The 19467-nt window shown below is 49.6% G+C and overlaps 1 protein-coding gene across 3 annotated transcripts in view; it reads left to right on the top strand.

Annotated features, from left to right (window-relative positions):
* Nucleotides 1-19467, top strand: part of KTN1 (kinectin 1) — a 3101875-nt gene that overhangs the window by 432536 nt on the left and 2649872 nt on the right. The gene's annotated exons all lie outside the window — the stretch shown is intronic.

Genomic DNA, 19467 nt, shown 5'->3' on the forward strand with positions numbered 1-19467 from the left:
ACTCGAGCCAGGTCTTTCTTTTCCCTCTCTCAAATCAGTCACTCTCCCCACACCGGGGCTCCTCATTTTCACTCTCCACCCGGGGGTTTCTTGCTTCTTTACACTCTCTTGGCCTCTGCTCCTTGCTCCCCATTCTGGGGTTTCCTGGTAGTTTCCCCAGTCTGGTACGTGTCTCACTCCTCCTCCCAATCCTGGGGCTTCTCTGTATTCTCCTGTCTGTGGTGTCTGTGTCTGTGTCTCTTTCCCTACTCTGGGACTAGTTGGCTATTTCCCCACTTCATGGCTTCTCTGCCTCTTTCAGGCCTTGCCTCCCGCCTCATGTTCCTCTGGAGCTGCTGCATACCTATTCTGATCAGCGTTGCTCCTTGAGAGTGCTGTGCAGTCTGCCTGGGGCTCTCCTTGCGGCAGAGACTCTTGCATGAGCCGTCCACTCAGCCGACGTCTTGTCTGTTTCCTTTGCTTGGCGCAGGAATTTGTGGGTGGCTTCTCCGTGCTCTACCTCTGTCTTCTGAGGTACTCCATGCTCATTCTGGATGCCATGCCACACTATATGCTTCCGCCAGCCGAGCCTCTTCACACCCACCCAGTGCGGATCTCTGGGTGTGCTTGCGGCACTATTGAACTCTGTGTGCACGAATACTTCCTTCCGATTGGTTCTTGTTCTAACGTGCCTCCACCAGGCAGGTCCTTCTGCCATTCTGCTGTTTTCCAGGAGGTAGATTGAATAAGGTTGGGATTAGAAGCCGTGCTTGCCATTGAAGGGGCAATAGGTTCATCATACCCCTTTACTCCTATATAGCCCACAAAGGTGTTGGTGTCTGGAGGGGGGGTTATTTAAGTCCCTCTGGGGGATGGGGGGGGTCCCCTTTCGAGAGGGATCCCGCGTACCCTGTCTCCTAGGGGGGGTGTAAAGCATAGCAGGCTCACCTCCCTACGCCAAAAGGGCATGGCGCCACATTGAAGTCAGGTGACCAACTCCTTGAATTCATTACAAGACTTAATGTAAATGTTAAACATGCATGGTCACTTAATTGTGGTAAAAGGGAAGGTGAACAAAACACAATAAATTGTTGACTATTCAATCTCCTGCTCCAGGTTAGATGGCTGGGCTGATCTCCCTTGGTATTATCATTACGTATGTGGAATTGCCAAGAGTGCATCGTATATATGCCCAGCGAAGTCCCCCTCACTTTAGTAGAAACCCTTTTTAGATTACAGTTTGCATATCATTAGCTTAATGTACATCAGGACACTGACAATCCAAATCATCAGCGAGGAGTATTAAATCGGAACCTGTAAGATTGTACCAAGATTCTATAATGTCACCCATTGTATGCAAAGGCACGTCTTCATTAGCTTGATAAGGGTTCCAATATATGGTAATTAATCTTTTTATTATAATTTAAAAGACAAAACGGTTAAAAAGAAACCATTTTGTTAAGACACAGTGAACCCTGACGTCATCGAAAAACTAAGGTAAAACCCAACAGTCAAAATGTTCTTGCGTACATCAGTCTGAATTATTTAGTAATGGCTAATCTCAGCCACTTTTACTATTCATTCCATATTCCACTTCCTGTCTTTGTGTTCCACTCCTCGATTTAATGTATCCGTACAATTTCAATTCATCCCCAATATTGCCTTAGACTTAATTCTCTGAGGCATCATATATGGCGATTCCAGTACTGCTTCTATGTAGGCATCCCATATTGAGTATATTTCATCCTGTTCATTGAATCACATTTTCCTTCCCCTTATGTCCCTTTCTGACGTTGTTTATAAACTCAAATATAGAGACGGGAGGGAATTTGTATCTGGCCCTCTCCAAACAAATCCCTCCTTAACATTAGATACTGGTACAGCTAAGGTGTTTGGGTGGTCCATTGCCTTCGCAGGTTTACACCAATTGACTGTTAGAACTTTTATTAGTATATCTATCTTTCTTGTCTATTAGTGACAAAGTCGCAGGACAATGAAAAATATGTCAAATATACCTTTTTATTACATTTTAAACACATCTGCTTAAAACATTAACAAGATTCAATTGATTCTTTTTTTAAAGAGTATAGTTGAATGTTAATCTCCACTTCTAATAGAAAATCTGTTATTCTATTTCTTTTTCTCAGAGAGAACTATTAAACATCGAAAAACATTCAATTATTCAATTGTTTACGTATTGGATCTCTACTCTCTAATCCTCTTTTTATTCACTACATTCATCCCAACATGTTTTATTCCTCACTGACTCTTCATACAGACTTTGATACTGTGATGAATTTCCTATAAACAATCAATCAATCTTTTTTCTGTTCCATTTTCTTATCAGAACGCAAATTGATTTTGTTCAATTCCTCACTGTGTAAGTTATTGCATCAGTCATGGTGTTTCCCTGCAAAGACAAATAAGCTTGGTTTAGTTTTAACCGAGCTATTTTAGTTGTATGTAATACTCTTTTAATTGAGTCGGAACATTAATTCACTTTATTATTTTACAGCTTAATCTTCGAATGCTCCATTGTTTACGTGACTCCAACTGTTCGCTCGCAGTTTTCGTATTCATTTTGAGTATAAAAAAAGGGTTGTTTTGCTTCATCTAGCTGGACGTTATTACTTTTGTCTACAGTTAGCTCCTTTCACTCTTTTTTAATCTACTTGTTCTCTTATCTGGGCTAGAAATGGGAGAACAGACCATCTTGTATCTTAGAGGTGATCGCGGAATTTCAAGTTGAAATTCTGCGATCACCTCTAAGATACCAGCATAGATGAAGAGCGTTTTTTGTCACAATAAATGAGATGTAATTTGAAATTTCAGCTTTTTAGTGAAAATGATGATTTCTATGGTCTGTTCTCCCATTTCTACCCCAGATAAGAGAACGAGTAGATTAAAAAAGAGTGAAAGGAGCTAACTGTAGACAAAAGAAGTAACGTCCAGATAGAAGAGACAAAACAACCCTTTTTTAAAACTCAAAATGAATAAGAAAACTGCGAGCGAACAATGGAGTCCTGTAAATAATGGAGCATTCAAAGATGAAGCTGTAGAATAATAAAAGGAATTAATCTTCCGACTCGATTAAGAGTATTAAATACAACTAAAATGTAATAAGCTCAGTTAAAACTAAGCCAAGCTTATTTGTCGCTACACCGCAAGACATTGAACAAAATCAATTTGTGTTCTGATAAGAAAACGGAACAGAAAAAAGATTGATAAGTGTATACCCCTGATTTTTCTATAAACAAAGTCTGTATGAAGTGTTGTTGAGGAATGAAACATATTGGGATGAATGTAGTAAATGAAAAGAGGATTAGAGAGTCGAGATCCAATACGTAAACAATTGAAAAATTGAATGTTTTTTTATGTTTAACGGTTCTCTCCAAGAAAAAGAAAGAAATAGAATAACAGAATTTCTCCAGCATGGGGTCTGGCATGGATTCACATGCTCATGAATATTCCCCGTCGTCAGGCTGGGAATCCTCGGTAAAGAAAAAATCAGTATCAGTTTCGTTTCTGATCTGTCTTTCTTAGTAGTAACCAATCACTGGTCTCTGGGTCATACTGCCCCCAGCCAATGACTGCCCTCTCCCGAAGCCCGCCCCGCCCCTGGCAACCATCCTCAGATTTTTACCGCACGTTCAAGTGTTGGGAGTCCTCTTCCTAAAGCTCTCGAGCTTTTACTGCGTTTTGCGTTTTTTTTCCAAGAGATTTATCTAATTTTTTTTCGGTCAATCGAGCTTCAAGCTCCACCGTTTCTACTTCCGATCAACAGGGGCCCATTTCGGAATTTTCTACGCCCCTCAAGGGCAAAGTTTTCGTCGAGTTATGCTTCTCTGAGGATTCCAGAAGTTTGAGGCCTACCTCGTGGACATGGCCCAGGAGAAAGGAAGCTCGACACCCGAATCCAAGCTGTTTAGGAACTGCCCTGGATGTGGATCACAGAATGTGTTCAAGGAGGACGAGCATTTGAGATGCCTCTACTGCCTTCACGGAGACAAAACGCACGTGGAGAAGGACTGTGCATTTTGCATGAACATGACGGATCGGACTATGAGGGATCGTCGGACCCGTCTCTCCAACTGGCTGGAAGGAAAGAGCCCAGCAGGTGAGAAGAAGTCCGAGCAGTCTTCTAGGTCCTATGAGGGCGCTCCGGCGACGGGGGCCCAACAGCAGGCAAAGCACCAAGTGTCCACGGGCACCAGGAGCGCCGAACGGTCTGGCTCCTCGGCTGCTAGGCAAACACCTTCACCGGTGCCATCAGCCACGAGCCAACACTCTGGCTCGGGGAAGAGAAAGTCTGAGAACCCGGCTAAGCTTCTGGAGAGGCCCCGGTCGATCTCGAAGGAACCAGCCGAGGGGGAGCGAGGCAGTGACCCTCCCCCCAAGGTGAAGGCCAAATGCGCACCCAAGGTGGTGAAGGCCTTGATTCATCCGGCTAAGGCCTCTACCGAGGTAGTCGCAACACCCCTGGCGAAGCCTGTGGAGGCGACCTTGGGGCCCAGTTTCCCTGCCACCGCGGAGGGAATCCTCTTTTCAGCCCATCGAGAAGACCCCCGTGAAGACCCCGGTGGAAAAAGAGGGGGGCCGGTGGCCGTTACAGACACAGCCTCCAATGAGGAGTTGGTGGAAGTGGTGGAGGGCCTCAGCAGGAACTTTGGGGAGGCTCCGTCCCACGGGAGGAATCCCGACGAGGGGGACGAAGAAAGTGACCGTGCCGCCGACAAAGCTCCCGTGGAGGAGGAGCAACCAACGCGCCCGTCACAACCCGAGCCACAAGACAACTCGGTGGCCATTTTGATGGCAATCCAAACCTTATGCACGGTGATAAGGATGAGATTGCCCCTACCCCCAACGGACGACCCAGCGGAACCGGGCCCGTCGGGAAGCCCTCCAAACAAGGAGAGGAGAGTTCATCCACCCCCACCCTTCCAGCCCTCACGGCATTTTCAGCCGTTGTCTCCTTCTCCTTCCCCTATCCCTGGGGATGACACGGGAACAGATACGGCCACGACGGGGACGGATGACGACAGTGGTGATGGGATGGACCTCCCACCACCACCTCCTCGGGCCTCCCCGCCCGACGAAATTGGCTCCTTCCACGCTATGATTGCCAGGGCATCCAAGCTTTTCCGGCTCTGCCCCGAAGAACAAAAGAAGGAAGGATTCCTCTACCAACGGCGCAAGGCCAAAAGGAAGACCGTCTTCGCTGTGCTGTTGCTGGATGACATCTGGGACGAGGGACTTGTTCTTCTGAAGAACCCGTCCACGACACCTGCCAAGAGGGACCGGTACGAGAAGTAGTACTGGGTCCCTGAGGCCGCCCCCTTGTGCCTTAGGGCACAACCAACCCCAGATTCGGTTGTCTCGGCAGCAGCCAAGAAGAAAGCAGGGGGTGGGCGTCGGCCTCAACTTCTACTTCCCCACCGGACGGCGAGGGAAAGAAACTGGACACCATGGGACGACGAGGCATCACGTCGGCGCCAATGATTATTAAGGCGGCCAACGTCCTAGCTATTGTGGCCCGCTACAACAGGGAGTTTTGGTACAAGATTGCCCCCCTGTTGGACATCCTACCAGACGACAAGAGAGCAGAGGCACTGGCGATCCTACAGGAAGGTGAGGTGGCATCGGACCACGCCATAACGGTAGCCACGGACATTGCCGACACTGGTTTCTGCCAGTTGGGCAACAGCGTTTGCCTTCGACTGCGGGGGTGGCTCAAGGCAACAGATTTCCGTCAAGATGTGCAGACCAAGGATTTGGACATGCCCTTCGACGAGAACAATCTGTTTGGAAAGACAGTGGATGAGTCACTGCAGCCCATCAAGACCGACACAGAGACGGCTCGGGCTTTGGGAGTTCTGCAGCAACGACGGCCGCCCTTTCGGAACTCCAGAGGCAAGCAAGGTGTCACCAAAGGATTCGGCAGCGGCTCCTCCACATACCGTCAGGCGGCCCGCTCCTCGTCGCAGGAAGCCTACAGGGGACGAGGCAAGTCATGTGGATTTCGCAGTCGTCGCCAGGGAGGCCAAGGCGGCAAGGCCGCTGCCAAGCAAGATTGAACCGGCCGATGTGTCGGGGTCCCCACCGGAGCACCCTGGTGGGAGGCCGGCTGACGAAGTTCGTCAGCGCGTGGGAGTCCATCTCCACCAACCGATGGGTGCTGGATGCCCTGGCCCACGGGCACACACTCGAATTTCTAAAGAAGTGTCCCCGCATTCCTCCCGTGGCCAGGAAGGAAAACCACGTCCCTCAACTGCTGTTAGAGGTAAGGGCGATGCTCAAGAAAGGAGCCATCAAGCTCGTCCCAAGGAGGCTCCGGGGCTACGGAGTATACTCAAGATACTTCCTCGTCAGAAAGAAGACAGGAGGATGGCATCCCATCCTGGACCTGCGTCGACTAAACAAATGCATCAAGGCACAGAAGTTCCAGATGGTCACCCTCCAGCACGTGCTGGGCCAGCTGGTGGAAGGAGACTTCCTAGCGTCGTTGGATTTGGAGGATGCGTACTTTCACATCCCCATTCTAAAAGATCACCAAAAGTTTCTCAGGTTCGTAGTCCAAGAACGCCACTACCAGTTCAAGGCCCTTCCCTTCGGATTGAAGTCGCCGCCCAGGGTATTCACCAAGTGCCTAGCACCAGTGGCAGCGCGGCTGCGCCTGCAGGGGATCCACGTCTACCCCTACCTGGACGATTGGCTCATCCGAGCAAGGACAAGGGAACTGTCCGTCGAACACACAGCAAAGACCGTCCAGCTGCTCACGGATCTGGGATTCTCCATCAACTTCCCCAAATGCCACCTGGTCCCGTCGCAGGTCGCACTGTTTCTGGGAGCCAAGCTCGACCCAGTAGCGCGATTGGCCTCACCGTTGGTGGAAAGGACGAAGGCCATCCTGGGCAAGGTGCAGCATCTGCTGGCCACGGACATGGCCAGGGTGAGGTCCATCAAGTCCCTTCTCGGAACGATGTCCTTGTGCATCTATCTGGTTCGCCTGTGCAGGCTTCGCATGCATCCCCTACAGGAGTTCCTCAACGCCCATTGGATGCAAGCGGCAGGCAGCTTCGAGGACAGGATCTCACTCAACAAGGTTTTCCGTCAAGCAATCCGGTGGGCCGGCACGGACTTTCAGACCCCAGCACACCAGGTGACGGTGGCGACGGATGCCTCCCTGAAGGGGTGGGGAGCGCACACCGTAGATCTTCACGCGAGAGGCCTTTGGCTCCTGGAGGAGAGGCCGCTCGACATCAACATACTGGAGCTCCGAGCAGTGTTTTGGGCCCTCAGGTTATTCCTCCCGTCCCTCAAGGGCAAGGTGGTGAGGATCTTCACCGACAGCACCACCACGATGTTCTACATCCGGAAGCAGGGAGGAACCAGATCCCCAGCCCTATCCAAGGAAGCCCAGGATCTGTGGCATAGGGCCGTTGCCCAGGGGATGTTTCTGGTGTCCTTTCATCTAGCAGGGATAAAAAACACCATCGCCGACTCACTCAGTAGGGAGCTGCGCTAGTGCCACGAGTGGGATCTATGCCAGAATCAAGTGGATCTACTCTTCCAGCGATGGGGCAAACCCCAGATCAACCTGTTTGCGACGGCGACGAACTCCAAGTGCCAGAGGTTCGCCAGCAGGTTTCCCCCGCCGAGGAGCATGGGCGATGCTTTCTTGTTCCCTTGGGATGGCCTGTTCCTGTATGCGTTCCCTCCGTTGCCGTTGCTGCTCCGACTCGTCGACCAACTCAAGAGGTCCCGGTGCAGGATGATCCTCGTTTTCTCTGTAAAGGCTAATTTCCCAAAGCTAGTGAGTCCCCCAGCAGCTTTGCTGGATTTTTGGGGTTTATTTTTTTCTCCTGCTAAGAGTGAGACTCTTTTACTCCCACTCTTAGACATGATTTGAGGTGTTCCTTTATCATTCCATGTGTTTTACGGGCTATGGGGTCTTTTACTCCATAGGGTCTCATGTGTTTTTGATGTGGGTTACACAGCACCCTCCGTGCCGTAACCCAGGGGTGTCGTAGCGACCCCCCCAACATAGACTCCATACCCTGGGACTGACTACTGTCTCCCAGGGCATGTAAAGTCACCATTGGCTTTACTAGTCCCAAATCATGAACAGAAACCAGTACAAACCATCATATTGTGGATGTACTGGTCGGGGCAATTCGATTGCCCCGGGGTCTGTTGTTCGAGAGGGCACGTCTCCGTCCCTCTGATCGAGTTTTTGCTGGTGGCAGTGGATACTACTTTTTATATTCGACCGTAAAAATATCTCTATGGGATTTTCCCATTGTTCGAGGCTACCAACTTTAATTATTTAATTCTTATAGCCTCGAACATACCGCCGGTTTATTTAATTAATATTAATACACCGGTTGGTATTTTTTGCCAGAACTCGATTCTAAAATGGCGTTTGTGTTCTCTTCTGTGACTCCAACCCAAGTCGAGCCCTTTGTTCCACTTTTTGGCGGGCTTCTCCACAGAAGCCTCCAAAAGTGGTGCCACTCTGTCTGGGTACCACAGGGAGTGTGGGAGGGGGTTTAGGCACCCTGGACTGAGTTACCTTGGTAACTCAAGTCGCACTCTTGTGTGATTGGCCCACCACTTAGCATGTTTGACAGCTAGGCTGAGTGAATGGGGGTGTGCTGCATAAAAGCAGGGCTTTGGGGACTGGAACTTCAGAAGTCGCCACAGGACCTAAGAATCCGAGGAGGGAGAAGCTGAGCCGACCTGCAACGACGACACCACCGGTGGAGCCCTGCTGAACCGTCTCACCACTTTTCCCGACGACAGAGGATATCTCCAGTCCGGAGAGTCTTCTTCCTTTGACTGGTGGGGATAACCAGTTTTGCCTTCTTTTCACCTTCCTGGAGCATCTCGTGGCCGCCTTGCCCATGCCAAGCACAACAGCAACCGGAATACCATGGTTTACCACTACTGCGAAGAGAAGGGTGGTGCCTTTTAACCGGAGAACTCCACGGCTGGTTTCTTCCCTGGCAGTGCAACAACCTTCAGCTTTCCTCCACGGCGAGGCCTCTTCTTCCACTGGACGAAACACCGACTTGCACCTGCTGCCAGGAACAATTGCCCCCGCTGGAGCTTCCTTCACACTTAAGGTACTGGGTCCCGCCTGGCTTCCCTTGCGACAGATCGTTCGGGGTGACAGTAAAGCCTCAACTTTCTAACCTGGGCTAGCCTGGGACAACCTAGCTAACTTTTCCTGAGTTTAATTTCATCCTTTTTGTGCGAACTATCTACAAGACTCTTTGGGCATAACCCCACTGTGTGAACCTGGACCCCTTCTGCTTGCTCTTTCCAAGAGTGGGCCTTGAAATTGACTCCCTTGCTTTCCAGTAGAACTCTGCCTATCCTGCCTTACTGTGGTTCTTTGTAAAAGTATTGAAACTTGTGTGCTTCCTTAACTCTGCCTTTTTCCCCTCCCTTGCTTTACAGCTTATTAGAGTGTCATCTTATGTTAAGCGCTCACTTCTGTCTGAAAATAAGTGGTAATTCTCACTAAGACTTGTCTAATAAGTGAATAGGGTTGTATATATATGATAGTGACTGTGTGCTGAATTTACTTACCTAGTTACCTGGCTGAGGTGAGTGTACCCCCAGATGCCCCACAACGCTTCCAAACACTGTAAAAGTGTTAAAAATGGAAACGTTTGCGCACTCGGCGCTGCAGCTCCCTTCCTCCTTCCACCCCCTTTCCCCAGCCCAATCCCACCTCCCAACCTTCCCCCTGCACCACGATTGGTGCCCTGGCCCATTTTAAAAAAAAAAATAAAAAAAAAATAAAAGGGAAACAAACTCCCGGTGCGTGGCGTTCTCGCCAGCACCTTCACTCCAAAGAAGACCTGGCTGAGGTGAGTGTACCCCCAGATGCCCCACAACGCTTCCAAACACTGTAAAAGTGTTAAAAATGGAAACGGTTGCGCACTCTGCGCTGCAGCTCCCTTCCTCCTTCCACCCCCCTTCCGCAGCCCAATCCCGCCTCCCAACCCTCCCCCTGCACCACGATTGGTGTCCTGGCCCATATCATGAACCCTCCCAGGGCAGCCCTCTACCCGGCAGCCCTCGCGGCGAAGGGCCCCAAGGCCAAGGGCGGCTCCAACATCGGCGGTTCCAAGATGTGTCTGCAGGTGTCCGCAAGGGACGCCAAGGAAGCCAACAGACACCAACAAAAAAAAAACGTGAGTGTGGCATGGGTGGGGAGTAGAGCAATCACTCTATTCCAGAAAACCCTGCCACTCTATCCTACCTACCAATAACATAGAGTGCCATAATACCAGCATGTCCACCCTTAGATAGAATTGTGAATGTTAGCATGTCCACTCTTAGATAGAAGCGCCAAATCTAGACAAATGTGATTGTTAGCATATACCACACTTAGATGAAATTTCAGAAATGAGATTGTTAGCATATGCCACACTTAGATGGAATTCTCAAGCTTAGTCTGCGCCAAATCTAGACAGAAATGTGATTGTTAGCATATGCCACACTTAGATGGAATTCTCAAGCTTAGCCCGCGTCGCATCTAGACAGAAATATGATTGCTAGCATATGCCACACTTCTATGGAATTTCAGAAAAGTGATTGTTAGCATATCCCACACTTGGATGGAATTTCTCAAGTCTAGTCTGCGCCAAATCCAGACAGAAATGCGATTGTAAGCATATACCACACTTAGATGGAATTTCAGAAATGGGATTGTTAGCATATGCCACACTTAGATGGAATTCTCAAGCTTAGCCCGCGTCGCATCTAGACAGAAATATAATTGCTAGCATATGCCACACTTATATGGAATTTCAGAAATGTGATTGTTAGCATATGCCACACTTAGATGGAATTCTCAAGCTTAGCACGTGTCGCATCCAGATAGAAATAGGATGGCTAGCACATGCCACAGTTAGATGAAATTTCTCAAGTTTAGTCTACGCCGAATCTAGACAGAAATGTGGTTGTTAGCATGTGCCACACTAAGATGGAATTCTCAAGCATAGTTTGCGCCGATTCTGGGCAGAGGTGCGATTGTTGGCATGTGCCACACTTGGACCGGATTCTCGGGCTTGACCCGCGTTGCATCTTGATGGAAATGTGGTTGTTGGCGAATGCCACACCTGGATGGAATCTCAGAAATGTGATTGTTAGCATATGTGATTCTTAGCATGCACCACGCTTAGAATTATGAACCTAGCTTGCGCGGCATCTAGATAGAAATGTGACTGTTAGCATGTACCAGACCTAGGTGGAATCCCACAATTGCAAGGACAGGAATGCCAACTAACCAACCAACTAACAATTCCATCCCTCTGCATACACCTCTCAAACTATAACCAAACACAACCACAAGCCTTAAACACAGCAATCCGCACAAACTTCACAACAATGCAACAACAAAACAAACCACACATAGACTTGCACAACAGCACACGACGACTACGGACCATAAAACACCCCAAGCCCAGCCGACGGACCCACCGGGCTGAGGCTGCCAACAGCACATCACTGCTCTCTTGCACTTTTCCAGCTTATTCCCACTAACCCATCCCCTCGCCTCCCCTTTTTCAGAGCCGCCAGAGCGCCAGGGGACCACTCTGGTGGTGATAGTGCGCGGTACAAATGTCCTTTAACATTAGTGTAAATCACAAGTGTGTTTTTAAATAAATAATTATATACTTTTACACCAAAGCTCTGGTCAGTGTTTGTACTACTGTGTCTCTGTACCTATTGTGTATACTCTGCATACTGCCTAACTCTTCTTGAGGGAAGTTTGACTGCACAGCCACAGCTACCAAGTGAATCTGTGTGGTACAGACTGCTACCAAGTGGGTTTACTGCCAAACACCTGTAGTCTTAAATCTTTTGCAGTGGTCCTTCAGGGAACTGCACAGGTTTCTGCCTAACACCCCAGCCGAGGAACATGGGCGATGCTTTCTTGTTCCCCTGGGACGGCCTGTTCCTGTATGCATTCCCTCCGTTGCCGCTCCGACTCGTCAGCCAACTCAAGAAGTCCCGGTGCAGGATGATCCTCGTTGCACCGGCGTGGCCGAGACAGATCTGGTTCCCGGACCTTCTGGACTTGTCAGCGTCCCCACCAGTCAAACTGTCGACGGACGCAGATCTTCTCTCCAGAGAGGGAGGCGCCATCCTTCATCACGACCCGGAGTCGCTGAACTTGCAGGCCTGGCTCCTGCAGCACTAGAGTTTGGAGGGTACGATATCCCGGCGGACTGCAAGGAGGTTCTTGCAAAGGCCAGGGCGTCCTCAACTCTCAAGTGCTACGGACACAAGTGGAAGAGGTTCTCTGTCTGGTGCCGTGCACAGAAGATTAACCCTCTACGGATTACAGCCCCTCAGGTGCTACCGTACCTACTGTCGCTTGCCAAGGCGGGACTAGCGCATGCTTCCATCAAGATACACCTAGCATCAATTTCCCGATACACCAGAACTACAGGACGGCCATCCCTGTGGTCTCATCGCCTGGTGAAGGAATTTATGAAAGGACTGTCCCGTTCGTTCCCGCCGGTGAAGGCTCTGGCCCCGGCGTGGGAGCTCAATGTGGTGCTGACCAGGCTCATGGGGCCGCCATTCGAGCCTCTGCATTCGGCACCGTTGAAATTTCTGTCGTGGAAGACAGCATTTCTTGTGGCCATCACCTCCGCACGACGAGTGGGAGAGATCCAGGCCCTATCCTGCAAGCCTCCATGCTTGACTTTTCATGAGACAGGGGTGGTGCTGAGGACGCACCCCTCCTTTATGCCCAAGGTGCCGTCGGATTTCCACCTCAACGAGCCCTTGGTGTTACCAGTTTTCTTTCCGTCGCCTTCGTCACCGGCCGAGAGGACTTTGCACTCGCTGGATGTAGCTAGTGCGCAGAAGTTCTGCTGGACATCTGCAGGGCAGCTACGTGGAGGTCGACGCACACCTTCACGAGATTCGACTGCGTCGACCTGGATTCCAGGGAGGAGTCCAGAGTCGGCCAAGCAGTGCTGCGCAACCTGTTCGCCTGAAGGTGGGCCTGGTGAGGAGGTAAGAGTTCCTTAATGTTGAGTTTATGTAATGCTTAATGTTGAGCCTTGCCACTTCCTGTGGTTGTGCATGTTTGTACTGCTATCTATTCTTATATTCATGAGCATGTGAATCCATGCCAGACCCCATGCCGGAGAAGGAATAAGTTACTTACCTGTAACTGTTGTTCTCCAGCATGGGTCTGGCATGGATTCGCATGCGAACCCTCCCTCCTACCCCTCTGAGGCTCCTCCCTTGTTCATACTGCCACTTTACATGCTACCAAATCTGAGGATGGCTGCCAGGGGCTGGGCTTAGGGAGAGGGCAGTCATTGGCTGGGGGCAGTATGACCCAGAGACCGGTGATTGGTTACTACTAAGAAAGACAGATCAGAAACCAAAATGATACTGATTTTTTTCTTTACCAAGGATTCCCAGCCTGACGGGGATTATTCATGAGCATGTGAATCCATTCTAGACCCATGCTGGAGAACAACAGTTACAGGTAAGTAACTTGTTCCTTCAATTTATTAGAAGAAGTGGAGATTAACATTTAACAATACACTTTCAAAGAATCAATCCATTGAATCTTGTTAGCATAATCTTTTAAACAGATGTGTTTAAGTATAATAAAAATGTATATTTATTAACCTATTTTTCATTGTCCTGCGACTTTATCAAGAATAGACAAGAGAGATAGATATATTAATAAAAGTTTGATCCAATAGTCAATTGGTGTAAACCTGCAAAGGACCACCTAAACACCTTAGCTGTACCAGTACCTGTTTGCCGTTGCCCATTTAATCATGTCTTTAGACCAGCACCTTTATAAATGTGCCCCCTTGCTTCCAGTTGATTGCAATTGTCATTTTCGCTATTGCCAAGCCTAATAGTGTACATTTCTTGTGCAACTTGCTATGCTTCTTAACAGGTATCAGTCCCAGAAGGCATACCTCCCACCCCCCTCACCCTCCTCTCTCCTGTCCATAGCCCCGAATGGGGTCTCTAAAGTGGTCTGCTCTATGATGGCCTCCTCCAAACAAGCGCCCTCCTGCTCCTCCAGAACCATAAGGACAACATCCCTCTCTTTCTCCGGCTCTTGCTGACTTCTGTAACCACTCCTTCGCCACTGGCTCTTTCCCTCTATCCCTTGTGCACCCTCCCTGAAAAAAGACGTCGTCTGACCCCTCCTGCCCCGCTATCACCCTATCTCTACTACCCCCTTCCTGGGTAAACTGTTGGAGAAGTTGGTCCTCCTACAACTGACCCTCCACACTGATCTTGTTGGTTGCCTCCATGACCATCAATCTGTATTCCGGGCATCCTGAGGCACAGAAACTGCTCTCCTGAACACCCGTGAAACCATGCTTTCAAATCTCGACTCAACAGCTCCTCTAACTTTGACATGGTCAACCATTCCATCCTCATAAAACGACTCTGTGACACCCTCGGCATTACTGACCGGGCACTGGATTGGCTGACCTCCTTCCTCACTAACTTCCCTTCCCCGCTTCAACTGGGCCCCTTCTCCACCTCCACCCTCTCTACCTGTGGCTTGCCCAGGACTCTATCCAATCGCCATGGCTCTTCAATATCTATCTCGCCCCTCTTGATCTCCTGATCTCCTCCTTCTCTCTTCATTTTCAGTGTTATGCTGATGAGACACAGCTTTCCTTCAAACTTATCTCTACTTCCCCCTCTCCCTCCTCCCACACTGTCTGTCCGCCATTCAGGCAACGGTGTGCAGTGCCTGATCTCTTTCTCAATGCCAGTAAGATGTAGATCCTCCTCCATCGGGACACCTGTGCCCTCTTTTCCTCCTACCGTCTGGCCACCCTACCCCCACCATCTTGTGAGGCCCAAATACTTGGGGTCATCTTCAACTACACTCTCTCCTTCACCCCTCAAATCATGGACTTTACCAAGAAGTCCTACTTCCAGCTCCACCACCTGCAAGGCATTCCTCCTTTTCTCACTTTCCCCAGAAGTTCAATGTCTCCAGAGCTCTGGTCTTCTCCAGGCTGGACTACTGCAACAGCCCCTTTCTCAATCTCCCTCCAGCTAATCCAGAATAGGGCTCCAAGACTTATCCTTGGCCTCAAGCCCAGGGAATTTGATCCTTGCAGCCACCAGTGGCTGCAAGGATCAAATTCAAGACACACTGCATCATTCACAAAGTCTTCTCAGACCACTCTCACTCCAACTTTCTCTCCCTAAATACCCCCCTGCTAGAGCCCTACGCTTCTCTAATTCTAACTCTGAGTGTCAAACGCTTCTCCAAGCACAGAGTGGGGGGCAGGTCTCTCTCCTCGGCTGTTGTCTCCCTTTGGAACAGCCTCCCTGCCCCCTCACATTTGAGACAGACCTCCTTAAGTTCCAGAAACTGCTCATAACTCTGCTCTTTTCTACCTCTTTCCCTTCCCTGCTAATTACCCCACTGCCACTGTGACCGGTGGCCTGATATTCATGAATCTCGCAGGATCCCAAGCCCTTCATCCCAGTCAATACCAGCACACCTCCACCCCCACTGCACTGCCCTGCGGTCCCCTGCATGGCTCCACATCCCACCCTTGAGAGTTGCCTGTACTATCATTTAGCCTGGGGTTCTCTTCCTTGGCTCCCTTTAGCATTTCCCTCTTGGGCCCTCCTCCAGCACTTGTCCACTCCTCTGCTTCTCCTTCCACCCCCATCACCTGCACTTCTCCTCAATGCACTTGCACGCCCGAATGCCACAACGCCTAGTAGGGCAACCACCGTATATTATTGTTTATTACTGTTTTTTTCCACTGCCATCATTTCCTCAGTTCCCTTTCCATTTAGCCTTGTGACGCTTTGAAACACAATTCTGTTGTATAAAGTGCCTTACAAATGCTCAATAAAATAAAAATACCTTGACTGAAAGGCGCAATTCACACCGACTAAATCTCTCCAGTATCCCCAGCACTTCTTCCTATAATGCTTGCACCTGTAGGCATTCCCACCTCATATTAATAAGTCACACATGGACATGTGCATTTAGGGTATTTTGCGCTTGTGTGCATTAATCTTGTGCACCAAGACTGGTTTGATATCTGCCTGTTGCTGACATTTGTATTGAATCAGCTTAAACGGCATGTTGCACGACACTTCTGTAAGGGAGGCATGGTATCACAAGTATGACATTGCCACAAGAGGTACACTTTTCAAAACATTTGTTCAATTATTGGGGTTTGGAAAAGCTCCTACTTTGCCCTATAGCTATGATGGGAGTAGTCTCTACCCTCAAATAATAAGGATAAGCACAGTCCTAGTCAGTCTGTCAAATCAAAATAAATGGCTTATACTAACAAAACCTAATGCCTGCCCTATCTCTTATACAAAAAGTGTGATAAGGGGACTGTGTATGCAAAGGAAAGTCAGTGGTATAACATGAAAGATCAAGGTGGCCGAGTCAGCTCTCCTCCCCACATTGGGCAGCACGGAGTAAGGCGAGCCCCGTAAGCAGGATGACACTTTGGCTCAGGTTATCAAAAAAAAGGCTGTTCAAAATGTGGGTCGAGGCCCGTTCTGCCTTCCACGTTAAATTGACTTATTCCAGTTTCCAGAAGTTCTTTGACAGTTCAACACATAGGTCTCCTTCTGTCAGGCTAGGACTGTTCAACACAAAATGTACCCGATTCAAGGTCATGTAGGTCTCCCTCAGTTGGCTCGGGCCTTGCAATCACAGCACTTGCAGGTGTACCCTTCCCCAAGCTTTATCCACATTCGTTAGGGGTACCCTTCCTCTATCTCATTTCATATTCCAAGTCTCCCTCGGTCGGGCTCAGACCTTTCATGGATGTCGAAGACATTTGAATATGCAAGGCTTTTTCCATAAACCTCCACAGGACCACTTCGACTTTAACTTTATCCCTCCCGTCTCGTCTTTACCCCAGTGTCTCTTGATCTCGGTAGTTCCATAACACAATCAACAAAGTTTGAACGAGATCTTTTCTCTTAAAGCAATCACCCTTTTAACTTGCCCTTTTGACAGGGTTAATCTTGACAAATGCGGATTTCAACGTTTGCTCACTTTGACGCTTGTTAACAAGACATTGCACATTTCGCAGAGACATTTGAGTGGGCTACGTCCTTTTGCCAGTCCACCCCGCTACTCTTTTTACATTGGCTTCAGTTATCGGGATCTTTAAAGTTGACTACTGATTTGCTTTCTTTTGCGTCTCATCAGCACGTGTGCAACCTTCAATTGCAAGATACTGTTGCGGCTTCAATCTTTCCTTGACCAAAACTGCCTTTCATGTCTTTCACTAACTCAACAGTTGTGTGCCTTCCTTTGCTTTCTCTGCGGCTTTGATCCACAAATCAAGGTTGATACCACATGCTTGGCCTCGCCTCCCCAACTCTACCGTTCACCCGGGAGGGTTCCTGGAGTTCTTGAAACACAAATCAGGCTTCCTCTCATCAGTAATTTGGCTTTCTCTACGTATCTTTGAGTTTCTCAGAGGCAACAACCTCCTGCAGGGATCTTCGGGGTCTTTCCATCCCTCGATCTAGTCCCTCAATCGGTCGTCCTGCTCTAGTGGGTTAGCCTTGGCCCCGGGAAGCTCTTGTTCTCGTGTCTCACCTTGCTCAGTGTGTCTTTCTGTTCTGCCTTTTATCTGTGTGGGGGGAGCGAATGGGTATCAGATGTATGTGATCAATGTCAAGTGTCTGACTTTGCCTGACCTGATTAACGGGACATGTCCAATGAGATACGTAAGGTTTTGCCCCTTTACTCTGTCAGGGGAGAGGGCGAGTCGGGACATTGGAGAATTCTAAAAATTAGGATGGGGTATTGGCACAGGAAAGGGGGGGGGGAATACCGCGTCTCACATCAGTCGTCTCACCCCCACTCCCTGAAAATCCCTCATTCATGTGATCCTCCCACACTGGTCCACCACCAGGGTCTGGATCCAAGGGCTATGGCCTGCCCTGGCCACCTGAGAGAGAGATCCCTGGTGACTAGCAGGTGACACACCCTTTGGTTTCTCACACTTCCTAGTGTTCATACACTCCCTTTTCCACTCTGGTTCCGCACTAGGGCTAACAACATCTTGCTCCCATCTTTCTCGTATTCTCAGAGTATGTTTAGTATTTTTACTTTGACCAACTTTATACAGTGTTGTGATACACTTGCCTCCTCCTCTCAGCTCCAAGATGGTGCTGCTTACAGCATGCATCTGGCATTCTGTCAAATCCTTTTGAATGTCGACCTACTCCACATAGCCAGTCTTGCATACGCCAATGACCAGGAGTTCCCCATGTGTCTTATATCACACATTGCCTTAAATCCCATGAACCTGCCTCCCTCATAAGGCCCCAAGCACCTTATTGCCCCTCCTGGCGCTCTTGCCCTCCCGAGGCTATTGGGCATATCACATTACCCCCTATTGGCAGCTGTGGCGTGTACATGAATTTGTGTCCTTCCATCCTAGTGTGCTTTTTCCATATTGCATATATCGTTCCTGTATGCTGCAGTATGTCTTTCTGTCAAGCTGATTGGCCCGGGAGGACCGCGTACCTGTAGTCTTGGTGGTTGGTCTCGCAGAGGTTGTCAGTCTGGAGTCCAGGAACTGATGAGATAGCGGCACGAGGAATCAGCCTCTCCACCACCCAAATGAGGAACTGGGTGAAGGATGGACCAACCCCCAATGTCACAAAGGCACTCTCCCAGGTAAGCGTGACAAGAGGATGTAGGCTCAGATGGAGGGAACCATAGTCCAGGTAGAGCTTGTTGTCCAGACCATGAATCTTCCAAGAACCTCAGTGCAGCGACAGTTGATAGATAGACCAGTGTAGCAGAAAGGTATTCGTAGTAGGCAAAGGAGCTTGGCTGGTGCAGATAGTTCCAATGGTACACAGGATGAGATTCGGAGTCAGGCAAGACAGGAAAGAGTGAGGACAGTTGGAACTAGTTGTCTGGCCAATTAGAGAACTGTAGGAACGTGCCCAAGATGGAACAGGGGGAATGCAGGCTAGTGTGGGATAAGTCCCCTCTACACAATGAGGACTCAGGACAGAACTCCGGAATGGGCTGAGGGAAGACTGACCCAGGGCAAAACCTAGGTAGTAGCTGGAGGCTGGCTGGCCCAGGGCCGAACCCAGGTGAGGATTGAAGGCAGGCAGGCCCAGGACAGGACCCGGATAAGAACTGGAGTCAGGCTGGCCCAGGGCAGGCCACAGGTAAGGACTGGAGGCAGGCAGGCCCAGGACAGGCCACAGGTAAGGCTGGAGGCAGGCAGGCCCAGGACAGGCCACAGGTAAGGCTGGAGGCAGGCAGGCCCAGGACAGACCACAGGTAAGGCTGGAGGCAGGCAGGCCCAGGACAGGCCACAGGTAAGGCTGGAGGCAAGCAGGTAAGCCCAGGACAGGCCACAGGTAAGGCTGGAGGCAGGTAGGCCCAGGACAGGCCACAGGTAAGGCTGGAGGCAGGTAGGCCCAGGA

The sequence above is a fragment of the Ambystoma mexicanum genome, chromosome 14 (assembly GCF_040938575.1).
Source record: "Ambystoma mexicanum isolate Mex_15411 chromosome 14, UKY_AmexF1_1, whole genome shotgun sequence".
Lineage (NCBI taxonomy): Eukaryota > Metazoa > Chordata > Amphibia > Caudata > Ambystomatidae > Ambystoma > Ambystoma mexicanum.